The sequence below is a fragment of the Camelus ferus genome, chromosome 8 (assembly GCF_009834535.1).
Source record: "Camelus ferus isolate YT-003-E chromosome 8, BCGSAC_Cfer_1.0, whole genome shotgun sequence".
Classification (NCBI taxonomy): domain Eukaryota; kingdom Metazoa; phylum Chordata; class Mammalia; order Artiodactyla; family Camelidae; genus Camelus; species Camelus ferus.
The window spans coordinates 24,747,680-24,762,878 of record NC_045703.1 but is presented as its reverse complement, the minus strand read 5'-3'; the positions used below and the strand labels follow the sequence as shown (position 1 = coordinate 24,762,878).

Sequence of the window (15,199 nt, the reverse complement as noted above, 5' to 3'; positions counted from 1 at the left end):
TATCAGTAAAGCAGACAATTTGTTTCAAGTAAATACTCATTATAGGCTATAATAATAAGTATTTCTAAAAGGAAACATCTATGATAAACACATACACAGAATTAGATAAATTATTCATAAAGACTTCCCAAATATTTTCCTTGAGAAGCTGGAAATTCTTAATGTGCACTTATGATAATATTAGAATTGAAAATGTTCATTTCCTTTTAAGACATCATTCCTTGAAATTTCATGTTTTTTCATAGTGATAAGTATGAATCAAATTAGAGGGTTCCTCAAAAGCTATATTTTACAGTCCTATTTGCTCTAATAAATTTTTATGTCCAGAAAAAATTATAATTTGAAAAGACACATGCACCTCATTGTTCACAGCAACACTATTTACAATAGCTAAGACTGGAAACAACCTGAGTGTCCATTGACAGAAGGCTGGATAAAGATGTGGTGTGTGTGTATATATATATAATGGGATATTACTCAGCCATAAAAAAGAATGAAATAATGCTATTTGCAGCAAAATCGATGGACCTAGAGATTATCATATTAAGTGAAGTAAATCACACAAAGACAAATATCATATGATATTGGTTATATGTGGAACCTAAAAAAAAAATACAAGTTTTATTTATAAACTAGAAATATACTCATGGGCATAGAAACCAAGCTGTGGTTAACCAGGGGTGGGGTGGGAGGGGTTGAAGGGGTGGGGGATAGATTAGGAGTTTGGGATTAATGGATACACATTACTACATATAAAACAGATAAACAACAAGGACCTACTGTACAGCACAGGGAACTATATTCAGCTTCTTGTAATTAGCTGAAATGGGAAAGAATCTGAAAAAAAAATGTGTATGCATATGTATAACTGAATCGCTTTGCCATATACCTGAAAGTAACATCGTAAATTGACTGCACTTCAATAAAAAATAAGAATTAAAAAAAATTTATGTCAACTAACAAAAATTTAATTATTGTTACTATTATAAGCTTCTTGACTTCACTAAAACTAGATTCCTTTGTTATAAATTGTTATAAAATGTTATTAATATGGCCTAGAAGAAAAATTCATTCAAGCTGAATTATGAGAAAAGATATAGTTAATTCAACATTTTAATTTTTTTCGGGCAGATATGATAGCTCGCCAGTTTTAGGAAATCTGAAATGTCACTTCTGTTATCATTTCAGAAAAACAAATACTTTATTCGTTGTCTGATTCATACCAAGTGGCAGCAATTGTTGCTCTCATTTTTTTTTTTTCTCGTCTAAAATTAGCTTATAATTTTACCCAAGTGTTGTTGTTGCCAAGAGGTCAGCTTCTTTCTCCAGGAACACTTGACCATGCAGAGATCTGCAATCAGGAGGACATGTAATACGGATCTATCATGTTGCTTTGAAAGCTTCCAAGCCCGGATTGGACCATAACATTCAATACCAGAGTTTAGCACAGAACAAAGTTAATTGTGGAACAGTGTATACTATTGAGTGGAGGTGAACCAAAATTTTAGCTAAAGTGGGAATAAAAGGCCTAAAGTCAAAGTTATTACACTGAAATAGCCAAGGTTTATGCTCATCATTAAAAGACACAGACCCTTAGGGGCAAAAAATTAAAATAAATAAATAAATAAATAAATAAATAAAACAAGAAAAAAGAAAAAATAGAAAAAAAGAGACAAATCCTATACCAGATAATTTGTGAATAATAGAGAAACTATGGAAATAAACTAACAATGCGACGCGTATGAAAAACAGAAGAAAAAAGGGAGTAAGGAAACATTTTCTAGCTGTGACATTTTTACATTGCTATAGTCTTGTCTAAATATTTTTATTTTAAAAATTAAGTCTGCAATAAATACTGTAAAATACAGACACAAAAATACATATTTTTAGCCCAGGGAATACACAATAAAGGTGAAGTTTAAGAAAACAAACTAGGTGGGGGAAGCATATAGCTCAATGGTGGAGTGTGTGCTTAGCATGCATGAAGTCCTGGGTTCAATCCCCAGTACCTCCTCTAAAAATAAGTAAATAATTAAAAAAAATTACCACCTTCCCCCACAAAAGTAGGAAATTTTTAAAAATTAAAACAAGAAAACAAACTAGTATAAATTAAATAAGTGAAGAGGCCAAGACTGCCAATTTATAACCAGCCTATTTGTCTGCTTTCAATAAATGGCTAAATAAGTTTTATGCACAATCATATTAAACCAGAGTTTCTACCATTGCACAGTAGGATAATCTATCATCACTGCTAATCCAAGATAAGTTGATCTTCAAATACCTAATGCAAAATGAAAAAAACATTAAAAGGACAAAACAGACAAAAAATAAAACAAATACCAAACGCTGTGAATTAAACAAATTCCACAAACTTTAACCTAGATTCTAGTTTCAAATTTCCAAATTCTTTCTATAAAGTGCTTCTTATGTCCCTTTTTGGCGTTTGAGTACTAATATTTCCAGAGCTTTATTGTTTTTAAATCCATATAGAAATCCAGAAAATATTTGTTGCTTAACTTTGGTTGACTCGGTACCTGAAACAATTACTAGTAAAGCTTCAGTAGAATTGAGACCCATGTATGTAAGGAAATTACAGGGAATTACACAGAATCAGCTTAACAACCCATGATTTTGACAGGACAGCAAGGCTCTGTGGAAGTTGAAAAACCTTAAAAGCTGATGAACAATCCGAAAGAAACATCGTATGAAGAATATCGATTGATCTGTAAGGTGAAAGCACTGTAGTGCTGGATTCTACTTTTAGCCTTATAATTTCATATCAGAGAAATTGTCCACCATCCCTTTGCTACACTGCCTCTTTTTTTAACTTATGATGAAGTGTAGAATTGACCAAAAGAGAAATATATTCTGAGGAAATGTATACAATTAATAAGTGTATAAAACATGGGTGTTTTCTGAGTATGAAAGTATGTGTGGTGCTCACTTCAGCAGCACAAACACTAAAATTGGAAGGATATGGAGATTAGCTTGGCCCCTGCGCAAGGATGATGTGCAAATTCGTGAAGCATTCCATATTTTAAAAGAAAATCTGCATGATGTATCTGATTAGAAGTTATACAAAGCATTAAAGCATCATGTGGATGTACATGTTTGAAAAATACTTGATTAATAAGTTAGAAATAAACTGTACTAAATGAGCAGATTTAGGTGAACATGACTCACTTGGTAAGAATGTGTCTTTGTCAGCAAGGTGCTTGGAAATCGGGCCAATAAAGAGAATGAGACCTCAGAGTTTGGAGTTCCTGCAACCACAAAAAAGAAGGAGAAACAGAAGTGAAACAGGAGAAATTAGGCAGAAGCCAATGATTGAAATCACAGGGAAGTGTTGGGTTTGTGAATAAAAGGATGTTCCCGAGTCTCATTCAACTCAAGAACATTTGGGGCTTGGTGGCTGTTGTTTTCCCTCGTGCCATGATTACAAAAGCCTAAATAAACTAAAGTGTTCCTGGGTAAATGTTATCCCACCTGTCCCACCTGGGAGCAAATATATTGTGAAGCTAATGGGGCTTAAGCCTCAGGACCCCTCACTTGCACAAACCCCTTCCAAGCCCATTAAGAGCCTAGAAGTGATTTCATATGGTCATATGTTTGGGTCAAATTTGCCAAAGATAATTTCAATCACAGTCAGTTAAGACCACTATTTCTTTTCATTCTGACATTCCCTCTGATAAGCTTCCCCTTAGTCATGTCATCACCAAGCATTTTGGCATCTAGTTAATGGGAAGTTGCATACACTGGTTTGGGTTTCGTAGAATATGATCGTGTGTGATGCAGTATTTCTGTGTAGAGGGAAGTATTGCTAACCGTCCAGGTATAGAAATGGCTTCCCGGAATATTTCTACTGCCTGCTGTGCCAAGTCACATGGGATCCTGTCATGAAAAGATGCAGGGCCAGAGGTTATACTGCAGTGTGACCTTATCCTACAGTGGATGGCACCATAAGTATGTGGGAGTGGAGAAGAAACAAAGTTTAAGATGAAAGGAGGTACCAATTTGAGAAGATACATGTGCCCCAATATTCACAGCAGCACTAATTGTAATAGCCAAGACATGGAAGCAACCTAAATGTCCAATGATAGGTGATTGGATAAAGAAGATGTGGTATATTTATACAATGGAATACTACTCAATCATAAAAAAGAATAAAATAATGCCATTTGCAGCAACGTGGATGGACCTGGAGATTATCATACTAGGTGAAGTAAGCCAGACAGAAAAAGAAAAATACCATATGATGTTACTTATATATGGAATCTAAAAAATGACACAAGTGAATTTATTTATAAAACAGAAACAGACTCACAGACATAGAAAACAAACTTATGGTTACTAAGGGGGAAGAGGGGAGGGGGATAAATTAGGAGTTTGGAATTAACAGATATAGATGACTGTATGCAGAATAAACGAACAACAAGAACCTACTGTTTAGCACAGGGAACTATATTCAATAGCTTGTAATAACCTATAATGGAAAATAATGTATATGTATTTGTGTATAGGTATATGTATGATTGTAAATCAACTATACTTAACTAAAAAAAATAAAAGAAGAAAAAAATGAAAGCAAGTAAAAAAGTCAGTCTATTGGAAATTTGTCCAGTCACTAGATATGTCAAATTGTTAAGGAGAGTAGCCTATTTTTATCTCCCTAGTCAAAAAAAGAGTTCTATCCTGTCAGCCCTGTCAGCAACATACTCAGTAATGCAATGTACACAATTATAAATGTGCTGTAGTCTTTCCCCCTCTTTTGAAGGAGGTTGTGCATGATAGAACTCATCAGAATTACTGTGTTACTATAAAAGAAGTCTGGTATTAGTCTGGGGCAACCCCACAGCCACAGGGACCAAGGCTCCTGTATTTCTGCTCTGTCATCCTCACTATGTGGCTTCCTTTGTGAGTTCAAGGTAACTGCTGGCACTCCAGGGATCACGTCCACATTCCAGGCAGTAGGAAGAAGGAAGAAGAGAAGGCTAAGAGGATGTGCCCCATTGCTGAATCAAATCCCTTTAAGGGGCCATTCCAGGAGTTTCTCATAGCATTTCCCTTTGGGCCAGAACTTGGTTGTGTTGCTCCAGCTAGATGCAAAAGGAGGCTGAGATGTGTAGTCTTTTCAGATAGGTGATCTGCTGCTAGAAAACAGCTTGGAACATGGCAAGCAGGCAGACAAGTGGAGACTTAAAGCAGGGAAAGCTGAAATTTAAGCATCTATGTTGGAAAAGCCAAAAAACAACAAAAAATGGCTTTGGAATTGGAGGCAACTGTCACTTTGAGTGTGGTGTGGACGAAAAACGAGATTTTTTGAAAGTCTGTGTAAGGAGCAGCTAGATCTCTAGATGCCAGCCCTAACATTGCACAGCCAGGTGCCTGAACCTTTCCCGCCCCAGTAGAAAAAGACATCTGTTCTCACCGGAAAAACTGAAACAGAGCTCTAGCCTCTGGGATATGTCAGGGAAGGAAGACAAAAGGTAAAGCAGGGAGGTTCCGTTAAATTCTACATACCGAGTTGTGAGAACCTTACTCCCCTGCCCCTACTCAACTCTTAGAATAGTAGCAGCCAGGCTTACACTCTCTCCCGAAAAATAGGACAACAACAATTACGACAAAACAAATAAAAAGCCAGCTCAAGAGAAAAATCTGCAGATGCTAATACCTGAGGGTCTACCAGGTAAAGCCTGAGTACAGGTCTATAGTAAACTGTACAGTGAAGCCACCAGTTAACACCCTGGCCAAGCTTCCAAGACATTTTTGGTGCTTCTCTCTTGAATAAGAACAGAAAGCCAAGAATCACTAGATTTTTAAAAAAAATTTTTAACATTTTTTATTGAGTAATAGTCATTTTACAATGTTGTGTCAAATTCCAGTGTAGAGCACAATTTTTCAATTATACATGAACATGTATATATTCATTGTCACATTTTCTTTTGCTGTGAGCTACCACAAGATCTCAAGAATCACTAGACTTCTGAAGAACGTCTCTGCAAGATCGCCCTATTGCCAATCTAAGGACGTGTGAGCTTGAGTCCCAGAGATGCCTGCGACCGACACTAGTGCTAGTTCTGAAGCTCTGAGTTCAAGGAAGCATGTGTTGCCCCGAGAGGCGGAAGGTGATAATGAAAAAGACTGTGTTCATGCTCAGACCCTGTGCTGCACTGTGCTCTGTCTTGTTTATTGTACATCCCAAGACTAATGGGGGGGGGGACTCCTGGTTCTAGTGTGATGGTCTCTGATATATATCAGGATTGGCTTAAGTGCAAAACTGCTTCAGGCTCTCAACCCCTAAAATTAACCAATGCAGCTGCTGCTACTTCTGTACTGAAAATGAATTTTTGACCTGCTACCAGACACTGGTTGAGACGGCACCACAATTGACGGACAGCTAAAACAAAAGGTTCCAATCATTTCCTGGGTGATGTCAGAGAAACAGTGGAATAAGGAAGGAGCATCCCAGTCAATCGCATTGAATTAACGTGACCAATACGTTCAGGAACATGGGAAAGGGACAGCACAGGAGGGGTCTGGAGAACTCATGGACCAGAGGCATTGTCCCCATTACATGCTGTCTCTCTGACAACAGGAACTGCAGTGAAGAAGGATGCGACTAAGCTTTATTTATTGATGGCAGTGTCCACAACCCTTGTAGTGGAAGGCAAGGGAAAGTCAGCCTGGAAGACCCACTTATATATGATGTGGCTGGCTGTACATCCCAGAGTCTTAGCTTAGTTTCTCCTGAAAGCAGGGTTGGTGACTCATTTGGAAGATAATTCCCCCTAAACAGGAGAGTGACACAGGCAAGGAGAGAAAGCCAATAAAATGTGTGTTATCGAATGGTTATCACCATGCCCAGCGAGGGCTTAATCCTGCTTGGGACCCTCTGAAGAACTATAGAATCCACTTGGAATTGTACACTATTGATAAACTGCACATATAATTAAGTAAAACACAGAATTTATACTATCTGTAGAGAAAAATAAAATAGAAATAACTTAATTATAAAATTTATATAAAAATAATTTTACAAAACACTCTTCTAAGAATTAAAGATTTGTTGATTGATCATTTGAGCACAAGTATGGTCCTTCAAGTAGCATCCGTTTTTATTTTTATTTTAATTTAAAAATTAAAAAAATTTAAGTATAAAGGTTTTTTATTATGTGTAACATAGGCAAAAGGCAAAATTATTTAAGTCCATAAATTTTTAAGGAATTTCGGATGTTCTGATTCCTTCCACTGCCCATCACCTTAGTTCCTCTAATGTTTGAGTCATAATCTTCAAGATAGCTCTTTCAAAAAAGGACTTTTGCTCAGTCCAAAGTTGCGATGTCAGTCGGTCCACGATTCTTTTAGTTGGGTTTCTTTGATCTTCAATAGAATATGGACACTCTTCAGAAATTCCCCGCCTGTAATCTTTGGGATCCAATTTCCCCAAGTAGTTTACTTTAGGGCCCTGTTTAGGGTCAGAGGAGATGGATCTGCCTGATTCTGAATTTTAGACACTTTCTAAAAGTAGCATCAGTTTTTAAAATGTGGAAGAATGAGATCAAAATTCATTTTGAAGAAACAGGAATTTAAAAGTCTCTGGTTTCTTGATGTTGGTTCTAAGAGTTGGTCCATTTGAAGTTTGTATTAACTTCAAAGGAACTCATTTCTGTTTTGAGGATTTGAAGGTGGAGGAGAAACTCCAGCCCAAGAAGGGGGCTCCATAAGTGCATCCCAGAAGAGGATGAGAAGGAAAAGGAGGTCTCTATAGGACCTGTTTCCTTGGGTCTGGGGCCATTTCTGGTTAGGTGGGTGAGTGGGGCCTGACAGCACAGGAGGCCTGAGCTACAGGGGGGAAAAGAGCAGCTCTGCTTTCAGACCAAGGCTCACCATCTGGAGGGACAACTGGGGAGTTATTGTTTGGAAAAGTTTTTTGGGATGCGGTGACTCCTGGTTCAGTGACCACATCATCCCTGTAACTTCAGCCATCATCTCCTTTTTTCTTGAGTGTCTAGATCTCTCTTTATCTAGTTCTTTTATTGGGGAAATTATTTCCTCCTTCAGGATGAAGTTGGTACACTTCAGCATTCCACAGCTGTCTGCCTGACTCTGAATTCTTTTTTTTTTTAACCTGTACATATATATATATATATATATATTCCTTTTTATATTCTTTTTCATTATAGGCTACTACAAGATGTTGAATATAGTTCCCTGTGCTATACAGTAGAAACTTGTTGTTTATCTATTTTATATATAATAATTAGTATCTGCAACAGACTGAATTTTTTTAAAATTTTTTTGGGGGGAGGTAATTAGGTTTATTCATTTATTTATTTTAATGGAGGTACTGGGGATTGAACCCAGGACTTTGTGTATGCTAAGCATGCATTCTACCACTGAGCTATACCCTCCCTCCAGACTCTGAATTCTTACCTTTTTTTTTTAGGGAGGGTGGTAGTTAGGTTTACTTATTTAGTTATTTTAATGGAGGTACTGGGGATTCAACCCAGGACCTCATGCATGCTAAGCATATGCTCTAACCACAGAGCTATACCTTCCCCCACTAGATTCTGAATTCTTGATGACTCTTTCTCTAGGTTAGTATCCTTCAAAGATGACTCAGTCCCTGTATCTCCTCTTTGAACAATGCCAGCCTCGTCAAGGAGCTGACATTTCTCTTGAATAAATGCCACCAGTGTTTGTGAAATTTTCAGTCAGTGTTGGTGAAAGCAGCATTTTCCAGGTCACATAAAGTCAGCTTCCAGCCAAGCAGGCAAGTCTGAACAAATATGAGACCCACCAGAAGGCCAATGACAGGTGCGCACACCACAGACTCTGGCTAGAAGCTGTAGGCAGCGGGACTTGGATTCCCGTCATATAGCCGAGGCTCTACCACCACCGCTTGTGGCTTCCCAAGGACGTCTGAAGCCAAGTTCTGCAATGGCTTGAAGCCCTCCTGTGGCACTGAAGTCCACCACAGAGTTCTGCCAAGAAGCCATGCCTCTACTGGCCCACAAAAAAAATTCTGAGATTCCTCTAGTTACGCCTGCAAACATCCCATATTGGCAACTTAAGCAAGCCACTAGTGGAGCTGGTCCAGAGGATGGATAGGTCAATTTTAAAAAGTTTTTAAAAATTACTGTCCAGTGACCCTTCTTATCTTATTAATTTTAAAAAATTGTGAAACATTTTTTATTAAGGTAAAATATACATACTATGAAACACATATATCTTAAATGTGTATTCTTTGGTGAGTTTTGACAAATATTTACACCTGTGTAACCAACACTCCAATCTAGATGTAAAACAATTTCATCACCCCTAGAAAGTTCCCTCATCCCGCCTTCCAGTAATCTCTGCTCCCTAAAGGCAATCATCACTTTGGTTTTTACTGACATATATTAATTTGGACTCTTCTTGAACTTCATATAAATGGAATCACGCAGAATGTATTCTTTTGTCTCTGGCTTCTTTTGCTCAACCTCATGTGTTTGGGGGTTCATCCATGTTGGTCAATCCCTTCTTTCATTCTGAGTTGAATGCTGTTGTACAAGCACACATGACTGGACATCAGCCCACCCCTCTGCTCTCCATTCACTCCACCTCCTCCCGGCCCCCTTCTCCTTTCTCTCCCTCTCACTCATCCTCACGTGGAGGAAGCAGCCCCCTGGCTCTGCAGCAAGAGCCCCACACTGAGTGTCAAGGGGTCTTTGACCACAAAATGAGAGGCTGCCACATCCTCTGGCTTAGTTCACATTAGCTTCCCTCCTTTTTATTTTTGCAATTTATGTTTCTTTAACAAATTGATTATATTTAATATAGATGTCCTATAGAGTCTCACATAGTGGATGGTGTTGACTGCTTTCCTGTGATGCCATTAATGTGTTCTGTCCTTTGTATTACCTGAAAACTGATAGAGCCAGAGCTGTCACCAGCCACAGTTGTCACAACCTACCCTGAGGTATAAGTTTGTACAGAAAAGTTAGGACCAAAATGTGATCAGTTAGGCTTGTTTTTTTATAGTATAATTGTGACCTTGTACACTTAAAAATATTTGATATGTTTTCATTCATTGCAGTTATTATTCTTATTGATTCTCAAACTGTCCCCTTTTTAGGGGACAATTATTGTCCTTTTTATTATTATTATTATTTATTATTATTGTCCTCTTTAGGGGAAAGTTACTATCTTCTGAATATTTTTGACAGGACCCCAGAAGCCTTTGATGGCTTCTTTCCTTCTAAGATATTCCAGGCTTATCTGGTACATTTCCTGCCCCAAACCTAGCATTTGCCACTCTTCCAAGGTCATGCTTCCTTTGAGGAGAAAATATATTTAGAGAGCTTCCAGGGTGCCAAATGCTCCTGGACGGGTCATTGTTTCTAAGCCTTTTTAGTGGACAAAGTTAAGAAATATTCTTAATTGAGATGTAATTGACATAAAACATTGTACTAGTTTTAGGTATATAACATGATGATTTGATGTATGTATATATATTGTGAAATGGTTACCACAAAAAGTATAGTTAACACGCATCACCACACACAGATAACAAACATTTGTTTTCTTGTGATGAGAACTTTTAAGACCTACTCGCTTTGCAGCTTTCAAATATATAATACAGTATTGTTAAATATAGTCACCATTGCTGTACATGACATCCCTGGGACTTATTTTCTTATAGCTGGAGATCTGTACCTTTTGATCACTCATTTTATCCACACCCTACCTTCTGCCTCTGGTGACAACCAATATGTCCTCTGTATCCATGAGGTCCTTTTTTTCAGATTCCATATATAAGTGAGATCATATAGTATTTGTCTGTCTCCGTGTGACTTAAGAGATATTTTTTAAAGAGAAAATATATGACATGCAAGAGCCTTTTAACAAGATCTGCTTGTAAAGTCTCTGCTTCACTATTCACTCCAATTCATCCTCTGAATTTCTATCATAATCATCCTTATAAAATACAGATCAGATCTTCTTAATCCTCTGTTTAAAAACTTCTGTTGGAGTCCCATTGCCAAAAGACTCAAGCCAAAGCTGCTTGGCATGGTACATGTACAGATCCTCTCAAAACTTGGTTCCTAGTCTCCATCCCGACCTCTTTACCATTCATCCTTCCTTCCCCCATAGCACACCATGCTGCTTCCTCCACACTGTGCCTTTGCTCATCTGCTTCACTTTCACTGAAATGCCTTGATTTTTCTATTTCTCGGTGAATTTATATTTCATCCTTCAATAAATAGCTCAAATATCGATTTTCTCTAAAATAAATTGTGGTCTCCCTTCCCCATGGAGAACTAGTCTGTTTCCATCATGTCCTACATAGTACTCTCAAATATCTTTATGTAGCAGTAATGAAACTGTATAATAATGATTTGTTTACATGCATCTCTTTTTCTCTAACTAGAATGTCTCCCAAAATGCAGAACACTTACCATTGGTGGTACTTAAATAGTTTTATATATTATACTGATGAGATGTTAACTATTGAATTGCATCATGTGAAAATTATTCCCCTTTTAATGCTTTACATTTGGGAGAAAGTTTTAGTTTGGTGCAAGTATGGCTTTAAGGTCTCTCTATTGTGTGATTAATTTCCCTTTTTTAAGAGAGAGTAGGCCTCAGGCTTGGAACTTTGTAGATAAAAATAATTGGCTAGAATTTATATATTTTTAATGATATTTTCTGATGATTACTTTCTGTCTGTGAAATTTTAAAAAATAATATTGATGATAGATTTTTCTTTTAAAATAAAAGCGAGCTAATTTAAGGAAAAACAGTAAATGTATAATGGTAACAAAGTGCATCATTATGGCAAAAATCTTGTAGGATATGTGAAAATGACAACTCTGGACCTAGTTGGGCTAGGTCCTTCAGAATTAGGAACCATAATTCTATTTTCATCCCCAGTTCCTAGTACTATGTTTAATATATAGCAGATCATCACTAAACATTTTTCAAATTGGGTTAGGAAGAAATACCCACCACCAAACATTTTCAAGACTCAGTGTCATTCATTTTTGGGGATATATAGTTAAAGTGACAGGTCTTCTCTAAGTTGACTTTTCTGAAAAAGTTAAATAATATCCATTTTTATCATATAAATGACCTTTAAAATTATTTCCTGTGGCTCCCATGGGAGAAATCAAATTCATGAGAATACGATCATAGATTTTCCAACTGGATTGTGTAGAATGATGTCTTATAACCAAAGTTCAGGGGCAACAGAAGGATGTTTACCATACGTTCTATTCAAATTACCACATCCCTCTTTATCCTCAAGGTCATGAAGAAAGGGTATACCAGAGAGCAGCTCTCACTAGAAGAGAGCTAGCACCATCTGTTGGGGAGTGAATTCACAGCATAAGATGATATTCACCACCCTGGAATTTATTTCTCCAAAGTATTTTTCATCATACAAATTTCAAGACACTCATACATACCCAACCAAGTACAATTTAATTTTCAGTCAGGTCTAGTTCTCCACTCTAACAGTCAAAAACAAAATCAGTTAATTAATCTGATTAAAAATACTAGTTATTCATGATTTGACTCTTTCCTTACAGACCTGATAATTAGCCTATTTTCACTCATTTAAGAAATGGAAAAAAAGTTAGTAATATTATACAGCCATATGCGTTATAGGTTTGCTGTAGAATAACAAAATAGAATAAAGTGTTGCACAAAACAAAGACTCATAGATACAGAAAACAAATGGGTGGCTGCCAGAGGGGAGGATAGCAGAAGGGTAGGCAAAATAGGTGAAGGAGTTTAAGAGGTACAAACCTCCAGTTATAAAGTAAATAAACCGCAGGGATGTAATATACAGCACATGGAATATGGTCAATAATACTGTAATAACTTTGTATGCGGATGGATGGTTACTAGACTTGTGGTGATCATTTCATAATGTACGTAGATGTCAAATCACTATGTAGTACACATGAAACTAACATAATATTGTACATCAACTATATTTCAATTAAAAATATATATTCAAAGTGAAAAACAAAAATAAATACATTGTTCTTATAAACCAGCCTTGGTATCTCTTCATTATCTGTGATCATTAGAAATAGGGGTAGCCTTAAATTTTAAACTTTCCTAATAACCCAGACACAGTCATTTTCTACTTTTAAACTCCTTTCTCCAAAATCTACTGATGAAATTGAGAGGGTTGTGTTTCTCTTTTTTATTGTTTGGAATAGATGTGCCAGAGTGACAAAGAGAGAAGAGACAGTCGGCTGAGTGTGTGCAGGTAGGTGGACAATGAGGGCGAAAGTCCGAAGTGCTTAGATTCTAAATGACAAGTTAATAATCAGCAATTTCCCCAGAAACAGGGCTTAGAAGTAAAGTTTGAAACATTAGAGATAAATTCATATGTGCCTCTATTTTAAACCTAACTTATAGACAACTGATTTTTAAAGACTTGTTCACTGAGACAAATTTAACAAGTTGAAAAGATTCTGAATTTTTCTTGCTATATTATTTACAGAACTGTGATTTCAGTGGAAAAGATTAAAATCTGTTTACTTTTGAAAAGTGAGACAAAGTAATGATATTATCTAAATGAGAAATAACCTTAACTATTTTCCTAAAATATTTTCCAATTGAATTCTCTTTTATAGGGAAAAACCAAGAAGCATTAGATGGTAACTTTATTTGTTTATTTATTTATTTATATGGAGATGTAACTGACATATAACATTGTGTACATTTATTTACCAGTGTATGACATGTCGATTTGATAGATTTATATGCTGCAGCATGGTTGCCTTTGCTAACACTTCTATCACATCACATGATTATTTCCTTTTTGTAGCGAGGACAGAGTGTAATTTAAAAACCTTATTAAAAGGAAAGGAAGTAGTAGTTGCAGCAAAGAACAAATACATTCAACTCTGCTGTACAACAGGGGTGATAGTAATTAAACAGTTGTTAGGGTTTTGCCAGTGGTATACTCCTTGGGAATTCTCTGGCAATTTATAGAGAAGATGAACTCTCCCAAGCCTGTAGGGTACCATATAATGCCTTAAAGCAATGATTCATTAAAGCGATAATTTTACAAAATGCACCTAGCTAATTTCTAGGACTTAGGGTAAATATGAATATGTTTGTGAGCCTGGTGACAGGCAGGGTATTTAGTCTTCACCTAAGCCTTTTCCTTGCTTCTTTAAGAGTACCCCAAAGCACCAAGGGAAAGGGAAAGTACTGCCGCATCAGCTGCTCATCCCCACTGGTTTAAGGACCTGATCAAGACACTGGCCCAAGCCTAGTACTGTGTAACATTCCTCAGTTGCCCCTGCCTGACTGACAACATCCCTCCTCCGGACTTCCAACTGGGAAATAGTTTACTTACATTTCTTTACACTTCATTGGCTGGAATCAGATTTGGAAATAGAAAGCGCCTATGCTGTCATGTAATACAAATAATTAGAGTTCCATAATTTGTTTTGTTTATTATTTTAAATAAAAGTTGTATACATTTAAGGTGTACAACATAATTTGGTATACATATACACAGTGAAATGATTACTACAGTCAAGCAAATTAACATATCTATCTCCTCACATACTTACCATTTCCATGACCTATTTTAAATCAATTCCAGCTACCTTTAAAGTTCAGGTTTCTAACTGAACCTCCTTTCACAGTTTAAGACCCTTTCCTCAAATATTTCCATTAACAGGAACAACAACAACAAAAACCCGCTCCCTATCCACTCTTTTCAGATACTCCTATAAAACATTTTTTTTCAAACTGTAAAGAGCTTTGTAGGGTTTTTCCAATTACAGAAAGCATTTTAAAAATAATCTGACAGTACCAAAGGTAAGAAGAAGAAAGTGAAAATCAGAGCATAATGCCTCCAGCTAGAAACAATTCTATTTATAAATGAACATACCAGTACATATATTTTTAACTAAAAAGGCTCATGGTTTACAGAAAGTCTAGTGAATTTTTACCCCACTTGATATGTCAGGCAAGAGGTTTATTACTAATTCTCACCAAGTCTCTTTTCTTTGCAAGGTCAGCGTAGTGGGTTGCATGATGATCCCAGAAAAGATATGTCCAAATCCTGACCTTATTTAGCAGAAGGCTCTTTGCAGATACAGTTAAGGATCTTGAGATGAGATCATCCTGGATTACTGGGGTAATCCAATGACAGGTGTCTTTATAAAACAAAGAGAAATCC

General features: G+C 36.6%; 1 non-coding gene across 1 annotated transcript; it reads left to right on the top strand.

Moving 5' to 3' along the window:
• Positions 1–2,936: 2,936 nt before the first annotated feature.
• Positions 2,937–3,040, top strand: LOC116665567. The gene has a single exon (XR_004322225.1). It is a non-coding gene; the product is annotated as a U6 spliceosomal RNA (small nuclear RNA).
• Positions 3,041–15,199: the final 12,159 nt, after the last annotated feature.